This window comes from Eptatretus burgeri, chromosome 2 (assembly GCF_056783735.1).
Source record: "Eptatretus burgeri isolate ZD-2024b chromosome 2, Ebu_testis_v1, whole genome shotgun sequence".
NCBI classification, from domain to species: domain Eukaryota; kingdom Metazoa; phylum Chordata; class Myxini; order Myxiniformes; family Myxinidae; genus Eptatretus; species Eptatretus burgeri.
In genome coordinates this window covers 144,979,668-144,999,485 of record NC_140962.1, presented here as the reverse complement: position 1 = coordinate 144,999,485, position 19,818 = coordinate 144,979,668, and the positions used below count along the sequence as shown (strand labels likewise).

The 19,818-nt window shown below is 44.1% G+C and overlaps 1 long non-coding RNA gene across 1 annotated transcript; it reads right to left on the bottom strand.

Moving 5' to 3' along the window:
• Positions 1-1,437: 1,437 nt before the first annotated feature.
• LOC147033428 (uncharacterized) lies at positions 1,438-7,388 on the bottom strand. Its single transcript, XR_015055543.1, has 3 exons — positions 7,127-7,388; positions 6,985-7,044; positions 1,438-3,661 (listed from the first exon to the last, which is right to left on the bottom strand). It is a non-coding gene; the product is annotated as an uncharacterized LOC147033428 (long non-coding RNA).
• Between the last annotated feature and the right edge of the window lie 12,430 nt (positions 7,389-19,818).

Below are 19,818 nucleotides of genomic sequence, written 5' to 3'. Positions count from 1 at the left end.
GAGAAAGATGTTGTTTTCTGGCTCTCCTGAGGGTAGATACACACTTGTTCCGAGCTTTGTGGAAAGAACTGAGATTGCCCTCAGTTGGGTTTGCTTTCCATGAGGCAAAGGCAAGTTGTTTCAGGACAACTGCCTCGCCACAAGCTTCAGTAAACCAAGGGCGGGAGGAAGGGTAAGACAACTGAACACGAGAGGGGATAAATCTGTGCATGAGGGAGAGCAAGTTTCTTTGAAAGAATTCCCAGGATGAGTTGATGTTTGAGAAAGTAGTGATAGGAGACCAGTCTGTAAGTTTGATGGCTGCTCGGAGACCCTGCCAGTCGGCTTGAGTGAAATGCCAGACTCGACGGCGGTGAGGTGGTTCTCTGATAACAGCCAGAGAGATGTCCACTTTAATAAGGACGTGGTCAGAAGAACCAATTGGAGCGAAGGAAGAGCAGCAGATATTGTCAGGGAAATTTGTCAAAATCAGATCCAGAAGAGATGGAGTACCATTGGTTGAGATCCGGGTCGGGAAGTTGACCGATTGAGTCAGTCCCAATGAGTCACAGAAAGCTTTTGCTGATGTCCCATGGCAGGTGAGAGAGGTACCCACACCTAGCCAACTGGCGTGATGACAATTGAAGTCGCCACATAAGAGGAAGAGAGAGTTTGGATGAGAAGATAGAAGTTGGTCCATGTTTTCGGAGAGTGAGGTGTAGATGGAGTCATCACTGTTCGGTGGACGGTACAGTACACATATAAACATGAGGTGGGAGTGGAGGGGAAGCCGAAGCCAGAGGTATTCCTGGGGGTGTGGGGGAGTGAGAGCAGTGCAGGGAGAGTGAGGAATAGAGTCTTTGATGAAGAGAGCAACACCTCCACCAGGACGAGGCTCAGGTCTGTCATACCGTAAGAGGGAGTAACCAGGGAGAGATACTTGGGAGTCAGACACGTCTTGGGAGAGGAAAGTTTCTGTTAGGCAGATAATGTCTGGTTTGTCAGTGGCAACCTGTATGGAAAGATCTGAAAGGTTTGAGCGAAGGCCCCGGATATTTGAGGTCCACACTTTTAATGAAGAGGTAGGGGAGGAGGCTTTTGGTGCAGGAGGTGGAGGGGGCGGGGGAGGGTCGGACGAGGGACGAGGGGGGCAGGTAAGGAGGGTTGCTGAAGGAGTGTGGGGTATTGCAGAATAGCGAGGGGAGGGGGCCGAATGAGGAGGAGAAAAGGCTCTGTGGTGCTGTGAGAGAGGGGGGACAAGAGACAAGGAAGATGGCAGTTGAGGATTTGAGGAGGTGGAGTGAAGAGATGGAGGTGAGAGGGCAGTGGAGGGAGGCAGGTTGGTGGATGAGAGGGGGGCAACTTAGAGAAGGAAGAGTGAGGGGGATGAAAGGTGGGAGAAAGGTGAGGGGGAATTTTTGAAAGAGGTGGGAGGGAGGCTTGGAGGGAGAAGAGTGGGATGGTTGCTTTGAGAGTGAGAGTGAGGGGTGAGGGGGTGAGTTGGCACTGAAGTTGGAAAAAAGAATGGTTGATGGAAAGCGAGCATCCATGGCAAACTGTGGTTTTTAAAAGTTTTAGGTCAGAGATGCGATTTAACACAATTCTTGATGGATGCAATGAAGGCGAATTCAGAGCATGGAGAGAAGAAGCGCTGTAATAGTTGGATTTTTTAGGCAAGGAATGAAGGAGAGGTCGAAATGAGAGCAGTCTGTTAAAATAGCAGAAGAGTAGTGCATTGTGAAACAGTAAAGAGTACCACATGTGTGAGAGAGGAAGATGAAGCATTATAAGATCGTTTTTGTTGTTAATATTAATGTATGAGAGAGTTCAACAGATTAGGTCATGGAAGTGTAAAAAAAAAAAAAAAAGAAATCGAGGAAGACGAGGAGGAAGTTAAGAGGAAGAAGAAGTAGCAGAATCGGGAGAAGGTTGTTGTTGTTGTTGTTGGATTTTTTTTTTTTTTTTTTTTTGAGATAAGAAAGAGATTAGTTGGGAGAATGGGGGATGTTTGGAAAGTGGGGAGGATGAAAATTGAAGGTAATGGGGAGGATAGAAATTGAAGGTAATGGGGAGAAAAAACAAACAAAAAAAAAAAAAAACCGATCGAACACCAAGTGGAACCGGTAGGCCTCAAGCCTAGGACTAGGCCTCAAACACCAGGTGAGAACGTCGACATAAATACTCACAAAATAGCACGATTTTTGAAACAAAACCGAACTAGGAACACACATTAACATGTAGGTGAGAAAATTAAACAGTTAAAACGGGACAAATAACAACCGGAACTTAACTTTGAGAATGTCAGCAGGGAGCCCCGAAGGAGACCTCTTGCCGCTCAAAACCGGAACCGGATTTTTGGAATCGTGATGGAGAGTTGTGATGGAGATCGTGATGGAAAAGGGAACCGGGTTCGGGCGTGGGGAAAACACAAACAATTCCAATGGATATCCAAATCTCAAACCCTCTAAGGCGCAAGGTACACACACACACACACACACACACACACACACACACCCACACACACACACACACACACACACACACACACACACACACACACACACACACACACACACACACACACACACACACACACACACACACACACACACCATAGCTGGTCCTGGTGGTCAGGCTGACCCGTGGTGTAGACGCAACAGTCCCTGGATTGGCGTCGGACGAGCTGGCGTTGCGCTCGTCAGGGACAGGAGACACCGTGGTGCTGTCGACCTCCTGGTGTTGGCGCAAGTCCGCTCACAGCCGCTAGGGAGCCAGTTCTGGTGCCAAGTTGCGAGCAGGAGAGGGAGGCAGGTCCGCCCGCCGTTCGACCCCGTACTCCGAGCCAGCAGAACCCCAGAGCCAACCGAGGTGAGGCACGAGGCACAGCAAGGCCACGAGACACGATGAATCCAGGATCGAATCAGCACAACAAAACAGCACGCTCCCAGCACAAAAGCCTCCACCAAAACGGTTTTTCTTTACCGATCTTCTTCCTCCCGTGCTTTTCCCTGAACAGAATCTTTTTATCCTCGAGTCTTCGTCACTTCCAATCGAGCCGTTTTATTGGCCCTCCGCCGTCGCCTTCCGCCAATCGTGATCACGGGGCGGAGCCATCCACAGCACTGTCCTGTGACGTCACGGCAAGCCTCCAGGGAATACTAAAAGGGGTTTACGCAGACACACTTACCCTAACCCGTGTCCCTATCTAATTACGTGCCAATTATCATTCCCCCTTGAAGAAATGGACATTTACTAGACAACTTATCACCACTGAATTGCTACTTATTACATCGAGATCCTGGTACACTCGAACAGCATGGCATACCTAATTAAACATCCTAATTACCCTTTGAATGCATACCTCCCCTCAGACGTAACACTGCCCCCTCCTCTGGTACCGCAGCTCCTGCAAGGTATATCACAGGCGCTACCATACCAGCCCTAACACTTACTGACTCACACCTAATTAACCTAACGAAATAAAGTAGGAGGGGCAATGGGCAGCGAGCCGCAGCTAACTTACCTATCCTGCTTAATGTACTACCCTCTTATGGCCTTATCCTCGCCTAAACAATCATTCGTTTTTTTGTTTTTTTATTTTTATTTTATCACATGAGAGCACTGAGTGAAGTTGCACTCCATCCTCTGGATCATCGCTCTTGCCCAACACTCTTGCAGTGATCTGGGGAGGGAAACAAAAGGTTCCACAAAAACACAACACTTATACTTTACATTCCTACTCTAAGCCTGAACGACACTATTCACGGAATATTTACACTTGACCGCGTCCCCCAGTGGATGCTAATAGACCCAGCGTTACCTGGGGAGCCAATTTTCAAATTTGCTCGCCTCAAAATTATGCGGACATCATGCCCTTGCTGCACATGTCAAGTTGTGCGGGATCGAGTGGGACTCACACATCTTCACAACACTCACATCATGGTCATCATCACATTTCTAGGTCATGGTCCCCATTTTAATGATGCAGGCTGAATCCCGTCATGGCCGTGGGGTGGGTTACCACAAGATAATGGGGGCATCTCAGGTGCAACCATGCCCACAGGTAAGCTTTAGTCCAACCCGGACGTTCCTCCGCCCCGCTCCCTTTGATTCCCACCCCCCTGGTAGCCATCAGCTCTAACCCCGTACAACACACTGGAAGGGGTCTCACTGGCTCCTCTGGCCTTCCTGGGTCGCCAAGGTCCTACCCGCCTTGGTTGCCCAACCAGACCCTCTCCCAGTTGCCTCCAGACACTGTCACCATTAGCCACCAGGTGGTGAATCTCCTTGAAGGGGGTCGCAATTCCCGCTCACCGTGAGCTTCAGAAATCCCTGTGGACAAGCACATCATCCCCACCCACAAAACGCACATGACTCCCCCACCCCATCGGCCTTACATGTGACACCTGCATTTCTAACACTTCACCGACCATGACCTTCCCTGTTACCACACCATGTCCAATAAAAATCAATGTGTGCACCATACATTTCACTTCTTAACTTGAAGCAACTCACACAGCACTTCTCACCGGATCCACGCACCAGCCATTGGACAGCCACTCGTGCCCGCTTTGTTTCCAATTACCCACTGTCCCGATTGTCACTCTAAAACAAAGCAGAACTTACAAACCCAAGCCAATTTTCCCACAATTCACTTTTTTCACCAAAGGAGGCACTTTGCCACAATCTCAGCAGCCAAGCATGGCCGTATATGCTCAGCCCGATCTAGTCTCCCCGACCCCCGACAGTGATTTCCGGACTCGACCAAGGTAAGGGCACCTCGGATAGACCTGGTGGTTCAGCAGGAGGATTCATCCTCTCCGGGCTTGAAAGTCTATTGGAGGGTCTCTCCATCGCCGGGTACCGGCTATATTCGTTGCATGTGTCTTCGCCCGCACCGGAAACAACTCCCCATAAAAGGCCCCCGTGGGTATCGGTGTAAGGTCTCTTCCGGTTCCGGACCCCCTCGGCCAAAATCGAATTGCTCTATTGGCTGGGCTGGACCCTGCTGCTTTGGCGCACCAACTACTGAATTACCCCTAATCAAACTTGACAGCTTCTGGCAAATTTCCTGAAACATTTGGGTAAAGCCAATTTCTCCCAGCCCCCCTCCCTGATCCTGAATCTCCGCCTGTCGGATCGTCACCGATGGCCTCTCGGGCACCCGACCCGGCCGACTCCACGAGGCCAGCCTGGCCGCGCAATCGGCCGCTCGGTGCACGGTGGGTGGATCCTGTAGCTCCACCAGCGCTCGGACCTCAGGGTCAGGAAGAGCAGCTAAAAATTTCCACCACCACCACGGCAACTCTCCCTCCCCCTACCACCACGGCAACTCTCCCTCCCCCTACCACCACGGCAACTCTCCCTCCCCCTACCACCACGGCAACTCTCCCTCCCCCTACCACCACGGCAACTCTCCCTCCCCCTACCACCACGGCAACTCTCCCTCCCCTACCACCACGGCAACTCTCCCTCCCCCTACCACCACGGCAACTCTCCCTCCCCCTACCACCACGGCAACTCTCCCTCCCCTACCACCACGGCAACTCTCCCTCCCCCTACCACCACGGCAACTCTCCCTTCCCCTACCACCACGGCAACTCTCCCTCCCCCTACCACCACAGCAACTCTCCCTCCCCCTACCACCACGGCAACTCTCCCTCCCCCTACCACCACGGCAACTCTCCCTCCCCCTACCACCACGGCAACTCTCCCTCCCCTACCACCACCACCACCACCACCACGGCAACTCCCCTCCCCTACCACCACCACCACCACGGCAACTCTCCCTCCCTCTACCACCATGGCAACTCTCCCTCCCCCTACCACCACGGCAACTCTCCCCCCCCCTACCACCACGGCAACTCTCCCTCCCCCTACCACCCCCACCACCACCACCACGGCAACTCCCCCTCCCCTACCACCACCACCACCACGGCAACTCTCCCTCCCTCTACCACCATGGCAACTCTCTCTCCCCCTACCACCACGGCAACTCTCCCTCCCCCTACCACCACAGCAACTCTCCCTCCCCTACCACCACGGCAACTCTCCCTCCCCCTACCACCACGGCAACTCTCCCTCCCCCTACCACCACGGCAACTCTCCCTTCCCCTACCACCACGGCAACTCTCCCTCCCCTACCACCACAGCAACTCTCCCTCCCCTACCACCACAGCAACTCTCCCTCCCCCTACCACCACGGCAACTCTCCCTCCCCCTACCACCACGGCAACTCTCCCTCCCCCTACCACCACGGCAACTCTCCCTCCCCCTACCACCACCACCACGGCAACTGTCCCTCCCCCTACCACCATGGCAACTCTCTCTCCCCCTACCACCACGGCAACTCTCCCTCCCCCTACCACCACCACCATGGCAACTCTCCCTCCCCTACCACCATGGCAAATCTCTCTCCCCCTACCACCATGGCAAATCTCTCTCCCCCTACCACCAAGGCAAATCTCTCTCCCCCTACCACCACGGCAACTCTCCCTCCCCCTACCACCACCACCACCACGGCAACTCTCCTTCCCCTACCACCACCACGGCAACTCCCCTACCACCACCACGGCAACTCCCCCTACCACCACCACGGCAACTCCCCTCCCACCACCACCACCACGGCAACTCCCCCTCCCACCACCACCACCACGGCAACTCCCCTCCCCCTACCACCATGGCAACTCTCCCTCCTCCTACCACCACCATGGCAACTCCCCTCCCCCTACCACCACGGCAACTCTCCCTCCTCCTACCACCACGGCAACTCTCCCTCCCCCTACCACCACGGCAACTCGCCCTACCACCTTCCTGGCAACCCTCCCACCCCCTCCGAACCATCCCCCATCACAGCAATCCTCCCACCCCTCCGAACCCTCCCACCCCCTACCCCCCCCCCCTCCGAACCCCCCCGCCCCTACCCCCACTCCCCCCAACACCGGGTATCACTGCTTGTAAACAATAAAATTATATAAACATGAAGAACGTGTTTGTGGTTCAAACCTTCGCATTGAGGGAACGAATCATCCACGAGCTCGGACTCGATCTTTACTTTCACAACATCTGAAACATAAACAATCCATTCAAGTAAAACTGTGAGGAAGCACAAGATGTCGGTACAGAGTGAACGTCACGTTACACGAACCTGGTCCGGGCTCCTCATCCTCAGGTGAACCGACCATGGACCCGCGGTCTGAGGGACAAAGTCCCGGACCCACCGCGTTTCGTCCCTCGGAGCCGCTCGTGGGACCCGGGGTGCTCGCTCTGTGATCTTCATCGGAGAGATCTCGGGTCATCATGTACCGCGGTGAATGTATGGACCGTCATGGACGGGACAACAATTGGGAGCTGAGGTGTTCCGGTAAAAGTGAACCACGTGGTCACGAACCTTCTCTAATCACGGTTTCTCATCGGCAGATTCGCGACAGCCCAACCACGTGATCACGAACCTTCTCGAATCGCGGTTTCTCATCGGCAGATTCGCGACAGCCCAACCACGTGACCAATAAAAATAAAAACGTCTGAGTGGTTGACTTGATGTCGCACACAGTCACAGGACGAGGGCAAAACGGATCCTGCACATTACATGTGTACGTGCGCGGAATAAAATGTGTGTATTTGCGTATGTTTGCGTGTGTGTGCGTGTGTGTGCGTGTGTGTGCCATCACTCGAGTGGTCGTTAAACTGGACATCCTGTCACGCACTCGCCTCTCAGCTTATCTTGCTATTGTCGACACCAACGAGTTCGTGAAAGACTTGGTGTTACAGATCAGTATAATAAATTATTGGATCATTGCATTATTTCATCAGAGAAGTATTACACAGTAAATTAAAGTTAATTGTTCATTTCAGTCCAGTGTGTTAAAAGGCAGTTCCTCGTGTTGTGGTGAAGGGAGGTCGAGTTAAAGGAATTTCAGTGTTGCTGATAAGAAAAATTAGGTGGGGGCTCATGTCCAAGTGGCTTTTACAAATTACTTTGAAAGAAGCTGAGTCGGATTATTATGTCTGAATGACGTGACAACTGAACTCCCACATGAAAGACAAATGGACTGGAGGAAAGAAGATTTAAGGGTGGTTTTAAAATGAGGTCGGAGCGCACCAAACTCGATCATGGCCACAGGTCAGGTCAGGTATGGGAGCATGCACCGGAGCAGCGGGTCGCCGTGTCCATTTTCCGCTGGAACTCCAGGTCCAGGGGCCTCTGTCGGGCCACCCCCAGGCAGATGCCTGGCCCAACTCCATCTCCTTAAGATGCCGATCAACTTGCTGCAACTACGAGGCACGTGGTCGGCTCATTGACCTCCTCCACTCACGAGAATCCCTATCCGAGAGAATCTGGTGAGCAGGATCAGCATCAGGAAAACGAGCCACATGTCCGTACAGCCGCAGCTGACGCTCACGGACCATGCAGGTAACAAATCTCATTTGAGTCTCTCTCAGCAACCGCTCGTTGGACACAAAGTCTGACCAGCGATAGCGAAGGATTCTCCGGAGAGACCTGGAACCAATGGAATTAAGTCTCCGTCTCTGATCCGTGCTGCGAGTCCAAGTCTCACAAACGTAGAACAAGACTGGAAGCACCAAGGACCTGAAGACTCGGACTTTCGTCCTCCCGCACAGGTACCGGCAGCGCCACACCCCATGATCCAGTGAATCCATGACTCCCCAGGCCCGACCCAGACGTTTATGGACTTCTGGTTCACAGCCAGCAGAGACATGAATATCCCTGCGAAGGTAAGTGAATCTCTCCACGACCTCAACATCCTCACCACAAACGCGTACAGACATGATAGCAGCATCCAAGATGTCATTGAAAGCCTGCATCTTAGTTTTGACCCAGGAAACCCATAAGACCTCTGCTATGGATCTTGAAATGAAAACATCTGGACCCGTTCGACACTAGATCCAAGCAGGCATGTCCTCTGTTCGCATTGAGATGGCAAAGAGTCTGTTCCCTCCCTCATCCTCAAACTTAAGCATGCCGGTATGCTTTTGTTCTTAACAGCGTGCAGTTTCCAAATTCGACGTCACTCAGCTTGATCAGTGGTTTGGGATTCATCTGCTTGCTCACCTTGAGGACTTGCAATGCGACCAGCCGGTCAGACTTCAACCTGCACACACCAGCTGGCCAAGATCATTATAAAAAAAACTGGACCTGGACCTGGTTTCTGAAAAAGCTGGACCAAAAATGTCCTCCAGTCAATAGCAAGTGGAGTTGGTAATAATTGGGGTATTAAAAAAACAGTTTTAGTTTCAACTACAAAGCTAAACAAACTTTTTTGTTTTAATAAACAGGAATAAAGTCCCAGGTGGGGCAAGTGTGAAAAAAATGCTAACTCAAGCAGAGACTCCAACCCAAGGACCGCTTCGTTAATATTGTGACAGCCCACTGAGTTATTGAGTCTGTGGGATAACCTCAGGAGTTTCTCAAACGATCACAGCAAGCTTAATAACGGCCAATGTCTTACATGCCTGCCATCAAGTTCTTGTCCACTTCAACAGTTTAGATAAGATATTCATTATCACTTGCAGGAATGTTTCCAGGTGTGCACTTTCACTGTGCAGCAGGTGCATCTGAGCACATTCCACCTGATGAGCTGAACTAAAACTCTCAATAAGTAAACACAACACCTCAGAATATATATATCCCATGAACAGGGCTGGAGAGAGAGAAAAAATTCAATTGATGGCTTCAAGGAGAGACCAAGTGTTTTGAGAAGTGACGGTTGTTTCAGTGATCGATCCACAACATCATGTGAAACTCTTTCGACCGTGATCACATTCAGCAAACGAAACGTGGCACAAGGACTCAAAACAACAACCCGACTCAACAACTACTCAAGCATGGTGTTGGTGTAACAGTTAAGGTGGCTGGATTAAGATCGAGCCCCTGTCGTGCCGAAAGATAACACCAGGTGGGTTGACTCAGCCTGTCATCCTTCCCAAGATTGACAACACGAGTACCAGCAGCACAGCTGTGCTCCCTGCAGATATGCAACAGTTAGCTACAGGCTACATCCAAAATAATAAACAACTCCACTCAGCACAGCACACTCAACTCGGTACCCTCACCGACCTTCTCGACCACTCCGAGAGAACATAGTCTGCAGCAGGTTTGCTTACATTTTGTGAGGTATCAATCCCAGGGGACAGACACTATCCTTGTATGTGATGCATCGACGGGACAATCCTGCCCTTTTATGCCTGCGGCATTCCATCATGCAGTCTTCGACACTCTTCACTCACGAGCACACCCAGGCATTTGAGCAACCCAGCAACTCATCGTGTGCTAAGTCTGGCCACGCATCAACGCTGATGTGTGCTGTTGGGTCATGCAATGTCTTCAATGCAAATGCTCCAAGACCCAACACACCATACTGTCACACCACTTGGTAGTTGCTCAACACCAGTTTGGCATTTTGACAGGGTCCATGTGGATATTGTCAGTCCCCCGACCACCAAACAGGCACCACTATTTGCTGACTTGTATGGAGTGTTCCACCCATTGGCTCTACCAATAGCTAACATCACCGCACCTTCCATCGCCAAGGCTTTTATCCACATCTGGATTGAACGTTTTGGTGTTCCATCAACCAGCACAATGGATCGTGGTCGCCAGTATGAATCGGTTCCATTTCGGTCAGGAGACCCGAGCTGACTCGACTCCTGGGTACCGACCATGTGCAAACCACTGTTTACCATCCAGCGGAGAATAACATGGTGGAGTGGTTCCACTGCCAACTCAAGTCTTCCCTGAAAGCCCATGACAACTCGACGCACTGGACAGACTTTGTACCTATGGTCTTTCTTGGTACATGAACTGCTCTGAAAGGTGACTTTGGATGTTCCACTGCAGAGCCAGTGCACAGTGCAATGCTTTGTCTTCAAGGAGAATTCTTCTCAGCGTCCGATGATACCATGCCCGATGCCTGAGGAATATACCAACCAACTTCATATGGCTATGCAGGCCTCCGGGCGATACCAACACGTATGCATTTGGCATGCCTGTTTTTTTTATTCCCCAGAAGTTTTGTACATGCACCTTCATATTCGTGCGGCATGACGCCATCCGGAAACCCTTGCAGCAACCCTACGATGGACCTTCCAAGGTTCTACAATGCTCTGAGAAGACCTTCATAGTCTATGTTAACGGTGGCTGGGAGATGGTCTCGATTGATCGCTTGAAGCCAGCTTTTCTTGATGCAGCACCAAAGCCTACCCTCCTCCCGACCGGTGGTGCGGCGCCTACGAAAATGGTACTCTTACCATAGTGTTCAACTCACCTTGGGCACCATGTACACTTTCCAGCACGATATTTAGGAGCACAATTTGGTGTCGGCCATTACTTATCTTGGCGGTGAGTTTTATTGTGTGTTTTACATGGACAAGCAACACCTATTCTTTTCTTTATTCCTTTAGTTCAAGTAATGCATGAGGAGGGGGAGTACTGTAGCAGCATCATTTTGCCTTTCTTGGGGTAATATGTAAATATTGTTGTGGCTCTGCAAAGCCGGCATTCCCCAAGGCAATGACACCCAACATACAGCAGTCCTGAGAGTTATTTCGTTAGTATTTGTTTGGTTAGCCCTTCCATTATGTCTTGTGGGTAAATCGGACAAGATGTGTGGTATAGGGCTTTTAGTAAAGTCATCAATTCCCTCAATCTATTTCATTTTGCACATGATCTCCCCTTCATGCATGCATGCACACCACAACCAAAAATGTGCGGCAACAAGCTCATTTGCATATGCGCGCCATTTATCCGTTCAAACTGCATGCCATTCCCCAGTGGACACCTCACCTCAGACCCTCACCATGCGAACCACAATGCTACAACTCTCACCATAACCGTTTCAACCAGTCCCAACCCTCCAACATTCTTACCACGAACACCACGGTGCTTTCCCCAACTCACTACAACCACAGTTAGTTCGCTGGATGCTCACTGCAGTCCTTTGGGATGCAAAGGAAAAAAGGACATTGCGAGTCAGAACACTTTGGTGTATAACTCAAAGTGCAAATATGTGCTTGGACTCATTCAATGGCATTTGGATAGCCCCGGTGCTCCGCTAAATACCAGCGCTCAAATGGAACCCAACGCACGTTCATGGCCAGAGAGCGCTCCCAAAAACCCGTGCCCCATGCAAATCCCAGAGCTCCGTTGTGTGGCTGAGCCTGGAAGCAAATAGCACCTTTTCACTCCAGAGACTGGCAGATGGAAAGGGGTGTGTGTGCTACTTTTTGGAGTGGCATCTGCGCACCAATGGGGACACTCGGAAATGCCTACAGGGCTTTTTGATGCAATCCTTGGCTCAATATAGATAATGGCAGAGAGCGGGACAGACAGACTCTCTGAGCCGGCAGACACAGAGACTCCCCAAGTCAAGCTGCTGGCGCCTGTGATGTTTGCATAGATAAGATTGTAGAAGTGTTATGTCGGTTTAGCTCTGCTCTGTGTCTTCTGTTTGCAGACGATTGCATTATTTTTGCCGCATAACACGGATCCTTGCTTTCCCTGCTGTACAAATTACTTAGTAAAACCTTTTATTATAGTGCCACACACTTTTCCATGCCCTTGCTTATAAATAAGTTAGTCATAAATGTACCCAGGCTGTTTAGTCTTTTCCTTCATTGGTCCAGCATGGTCTGCACACAAGTTTAGCCAGGAAGTTCTGCCCCACTGAATTTGGTATTGTTAGCCAGCACACACTCACAGTGTCGCTCGACAGTAATCTGGGTGTGTGCTGAGGGCATGAGACCCTAATTGGTTTGGCCGTCCACAGGTAAGGTATCATGTGAAGTAGTGTAACCCTGGCAGGATTGGCAGCACCAATCGGAGTTCGTGGTTGGGAAGCAACCTGTTAGCGTGTGGAGATATCCCTGCCCGGTGGCCTCAAGACCAAGAGTTAGTGAGGGGACCGAGTGCTTTCCCTCGTGGTAAGCTTCGAACCCCGAGTCTGTAACACGATGGTGAATCCCGGGTTTCCGGTACCAGTTGCAATTGGAAGTGACGATTGAGAGAACAGATCAACCGGAAGAACAGATCGACCGGAAGTGACGATTGAGAGAACAGATCAACCGGCAGAACAGATCGACTGGAAGTGACGATCGGGAGAACAGATCACGGGTAGTGAATAAAGGATTGACACTGATTCCAAAGGTCTTGCACGTCCTTTCCCTTATCTTCTAAACAGGTTTTAAAAGCATTTAAAAACTCAGATATCGACTATCAATGTGAATAACTAATGATAAAAGTATTTTTCACTCGTGTGGTGTTTTTTTTTTGCAAAACTGAAAGAGTAAATGGAAACCTTGGCGATTCCAATAATCCAGGAATTTCAAACAGAAATGTTTTGTGAAGTTTTGTTGGAAATTAAGGGATTAACCTGACCAATCACATTGCAGAGATCAATGGATCAATCCGATAATATGACATGGATGAATGAATCAATCTGAGAAATCATAAGGTGGATGAATGAATCAATCATAACGTGGATGAATGAATCAATCATAACGTGGATGAATGAATCAAATCTGAGAAATCATAAAGGGAATGCATGAATCGGAGAAATAATGACATGGATGAATCAATCTGAGAAATCATAACGAGGATGAATGAATCAATCATAACGTGGATGAATGAATCAAATCTGAGAAATCATAAAGGGGATGCATGAATCGGAGAAATAATGACATGGATGAATCAATCTGAGAAATCATAACGAGGATGAATGAATCAATCTGAGAAATCATTACATGGATGAATGAATGAATCTGAGAAATCATGACATGGATGAATGAATCAATCTGAGAAATCATTACATGGATGAATGAATCAATCTGAGAAATCATTACATGGATAAATGAATCAATCTGAGAAATCATTCCATGGATGAATAACTCAATCTGAGAAATCAAAACATGGATGAAGGAATCAATCAAAAAAATCACATGGATGAATGAATCAATGTGAGAAATAATTGTATGGATGAATGAAGCAATGAGAAATAATTACACGGATGAATGAATCGATGAGAAATCATAACATGGATGAATCAATCTAAGAAATCATTACATGGATGAAAGAATCAATCTGAGAAAGAATTACACGGATGAATGAATCAATCTGAAAAATAATTACGTGGATGAATAAATCGATATAAGAAATCACATGGATGAATGAATCAATCCAAGAAATTATCACATGGATGAATGAATCAATCCAAGAAATCATCACATGGATGAATGAATCGATGCGAGAAATAATTACATGGATGAATGAATCAATCTGCAAATTCATTACATGGATGAATGAAACAATCTAAGAAATCATAACATGGATGAATGAAACAATCTAAGAAATCATAACATGGATGAATGAATCAATGTGAGAAATCATAACATGGATGAATGAATCGAAGTGAGAAATCATAACATGGATGAATGAATCGATGTGAGAAATTATAACATGGATGAATGAATCGAAGTGAGAAATCATAACATGGATGAATGAATCAATGTGAGAAATCATAACATGGATGAATGAATCAATGTGACAAATAATTACGTGGATGAATGAATCAATGTGAGAAATCATTACATGGATGAATGAATCAATCTGAGAAATCATTCCATGGATGAATAACTCAATCTGAGAAATCAAAACATGGATGAATGAATCGATAAAAGAAATCATAACATGGATGAAAGAATCAATCTGAGAAAGAATTGCACGGATGAATGAATCATTGTGAGAAATCATCACATGGATGAATGAATCAATCTGAGAAATAATTGCCTGGATGAATGAATCAATCTGAGAAATCATAACATTGATTCATCCATCTGAGAAATCATAACATGGATGAATGAATTAATGTGACAAATAATTACGTGGATGAATGAATCAATGTGAGAAATCATTACATGGATGAATGAATCAATGAGAGAAATCATGACATGGATGAATGAATCAATCTGAGAAATCATTACGTGGATGAATGAATCAATGAGAGAAATCATGACATGGATGAATGAATCATACAAGAAATAATTACGTGGATGAATGAATCAATCTGAGAAATCATTACGTGGATGAAAAACTCAATCTGAGAAATAATTACATGGATGAATGAATCGATACAAGAAATCATTACATGGATAAATGAATCAATCTGAGAAATCATTATGAGGATGAATAACTCAACAAAGGAAATCATAACATGGATGAACGAATCAATCAAAAAAAAATCACATGGATGAATGAATCAATGTGAGAAATAAATGCATGGATGAATGAATCGATAAAAGAAATCATAACATGGATGAAAGAATCAATCTGAGAAAGAATTGCAAGGATGAATGAATCAATGTGAGAAATCATCACATGGATGAATGAATCAATCTGAAAAATAATTATGTGGATGGATGAAACAATCTAAGAAATCATAACATGGATGAATGAATCAATGTGAGAAATAATTGCCTGGATGAATGAATCAATCTGAGAAATAATTACATGGATGAATGAATCAATGTGACAAATCATTACATGGATGAATGAATCAATGTGAGAAAGCATTACATGGATGAATGAATCAATGAGAAATCATGACATGGATGAATGAATCAATCTGAGAAATCATTACGTGGATGAATAAATCAATGAGAAATCACGACATGGATGAACGAATCAATCTGAGAAATCATTACGTGGATGAATAAATCAATGAGAAATCATGACATGGATGAATGAATCAATGTGAAATCATAACATGGATGAATGAATCATGCAAGAAATAATTACATGGATGAATGAATCAATCTGAGAAATAATTACGTGGATGAATGAATCAATCTGAGAAATCATTACGTGGATGAATAACTCAATCTGAGAAATAATTACATGGATGAATGAATCAATGTGAGAAATCATAACATGGATGAATGGATCAATGTGAGAAATCATAACGTGGATGAATGGATCAATGTGAGAAATAATTACATGTATGAATGAATCAATCTGAGAAATCATAACATGGATGAATGAATCAATGTGACAAATAATTACATGGATGAATGAATCAATCTGAGAAATAATTACATGGATGAATGAATCAATCTGAGAAAGCATGACATGGATGAATAAATCAATGAGAGAAATCATTACATGGATGAATAACTCAATCTGAGAAATAATTACATGGATGAATGAATCAATGTGAGAAATCATAACATGGATGAATGAATCAATGTGACAAATAATTACATGGATGAATGAATCAATGTGAGAAATCATAACATGGATGAATGAATCAATGTGACAAATAATTACATGGATGAATGAATCAATCTGAGAAATAATTACATGGATGAATGAATCAATCTGAGAAAGCATGACATGGATGAATAAATCAATGAGAGAAATCATTACATGGATGAATAACTCAATCTGAGAAATAATTACATGGATGAATGAATCAATGTGAGAAATCATAACATGGATGAATGAATCAATCTGAGAAATAATTACATGGATGAATGACTCAATCTGAGAAATCATTACGTCGATGAATGAATCGATATAAGAAATAAATTATATGGATGAATGAATTGATAAAAGAAATCATAACATGGATGAATGAATTGATAAAAGAAATCATAACATGGATGAATGAATTGATAAAAGAAATCATAACATGGATGAATGAATTGATAAAAGAAATCATAACATGGATGAATGAATTGATAAAAGAAATCATAACATGGATGAATGAATTGATAAAAGAAATCATAACATGGATGAATGAATTGATAAAAGAAATCATAACATGGATGAATGAATTGATAAAAGAAATCATAACATGGATGAATGAATCAATCTGAGAAATCATTACATGGATGAATGAATCAATGTGGGAAATGACATGGATGAATGATTCGATATAAGAAATAATTACATGGATGAATGAATCAATCTGAGAAATCATTACGTGGATGAATAACTCAGTAAAAGAAATCAAAACATGGATGAATGAATCATTGAGAAATCAAAACATGGATGAATGAATCAACGTGAAATCAAAACACGGATGAATGAATCAACGTGACATCAAAACACGGATGAATGAATCAATGTGACATCAAAACACGGATGAATGAATCAATGTGACAAATAATGACATGGATGAATGAATAAATCTGAGAAAGCATGACATGATGAATGAATCAATGAGAGGAATCATTACATGGATGAATGAATCAATCTGAGAAATCATTACGTGGATGAATAACTCAATCTGAGAAATAATTACATGGATGAATGAATCAATCTGAGAAATCATAACATGGATGAATGAATCAATCTGAGAAATCATAACATGGATGAATGAATCAATCTGAGAAATAATTACATGGATGAATGAATCAATCTGAAAAATAATTATGTGGATGAATGAAACAATCTAAGAAATCATAACATGGATGAATGGATCAATGTGAGAAATAATTACACAGATGAATGGATCAATCCGAGAAATAATTACACAGATGAATGGATCAATGTGAGAAATAATTACACAGATAAATGAATCAATCTGAGAAATCATTACACGGATGAATGAATCAATGTGGAAAATCATGACATGGATGAATGAATCAATCTGAGAAATCATTACATGGATGAATGACTCAATCTGAGAAATCATAACATGGATGAATGAATCAATCTGAGAAATCATAACATGGATGAATGAATCAATCTGAGAAATCATAACATGGATGAATGAATCAATCTGAGAAATAATTACATGGATGAATGAATCAATCTGAAAAATAATTATGTGGATGAATGAAACAATCTAAGAAATCATAACATGGATGAATGGATAAATGTGAGAAATAATTACACATATGAATGGATCAATGTGAGAAATAATTACACAGATAAATGAATCAATGTGGAAAATCATGACATGGATGAATGAATCAATCTGGGAAATCATAACATGGATGAATGAATCAATGTGGAAAATCATGACATGGATGAATGAATCAATCTGGGAAATCATGACATGGATGAATGAATCGATGTGAGAAATCATAACATGGATGAATGAATTGATAAAAGAAATCACATGGATGAATGAATCAATGAGAGGAATCATCACATGGATGAATTAATCAATCTGAGAAATCATTACACGGATGAATGAATCAATCTGAGAAATCATTACGTGGATGAATGAAACAATCTAAGAAATCATAACATGGATGAATGAATCAATGTGAGAAATAATTGCCTGGATGAATGAATCAATCTGAGAAATCATAACATGGATGAATGAATCAATGTGACAAATAATTACGTGGATGAATGACTCAATCTGAGAAATAATACATGGATGAATGAATCAATGTGAGAAATAATTACATGGATGAATGAATCAATGTGAGAAATCATTATATGGATGAATGAATCAATGTGAGAAATCATTACATGGATGAATGAATCAATGAGAGAAATCATTACGTGGATGAATAAATCAATGAGAAATCATGACATGGATGAATGAATCAATGTAAGAAATCATAACATGGATGAATGAATCAATCTGAGAAATCATTACGTGGATGAATAAATCAATGAGAAATCATGACATGGATGAATGAATCAATGTAAGAAATCATAACATGGATGAATGAATCAATGTGAGAAATCATAACATGGATGAATGAATCAATCTGAGAAATAATTATGTGGATGAATGAAACGATCTAAGAAATCATAACATGGATGAATGGATCAATGTGAGAAATAATTACACAGATGAATGGATGAATGTGAGAAATAATTACACAGATAAATGAATCAATCTGAGAAATCATTACACGGATGAATGAATCAATGTGGAAAATCATGACATGGATGAATGAATCAATCTGAGAAATCATAACATGGATGAATGAATCGATGTGAGAAATCATAACATGGATGAATGAATTGATAAGAGAAATCACATGGATGAATGAATCAATGAGAGGAATCATCACATGGATAAATTAATCAATCTGAGAAATCATTACACGGATGAATGAATCAATCTGAGAAATCATTACGTGGATGAATGACTCAATCTCAGAAATAATTACATGGATGAATGAATCAATCTGAGAAATAATTACATGGATAAATGAATCAATCTGAGAAATCATTACGTGGATGAATGAATCAATGTGAGAAATCATCACATGGATGAATGAATCAATCTGAAAATAATTACGTGGATGAATGAAACAATCTGAGAAATCATAACATGGATGAATGAATCAATGTGACAAATAATTACGTGGATGAATGACTCAATCTGAGAAATAATACATGGATGAATGAATCAATGTGAGAAATAATTACATGGATGAATGAATCAATGTGAGAAAGCATTACATGGATGAATGAATCAATCTGAGAAATCATGACGTGGATGAATAAATCAATGAGAAATCATGACATGAATGAATGAATCAATGTGAAATCATAACATGGATGAATGAATGAGAAATAATTACATGGATGAATGAATCAATATAAGAAATAATTACATGGATGAATGACTCAATCTGAGAAATCATTACGTCGATGAATGAATTGATAAAAGAAATCATTACGTCGATGAATGAATTGATAAAAGAAATCATAACATGGATGAATGAATTGATAAAAGAAATCATAACATGGATGAATGAATTGATAAAAGAAATCATAATATGGATGTATGAATTGATAAAAGAAATCATAACATGGATGAATGAATTGATAAAAGAAATCATAACATGGAT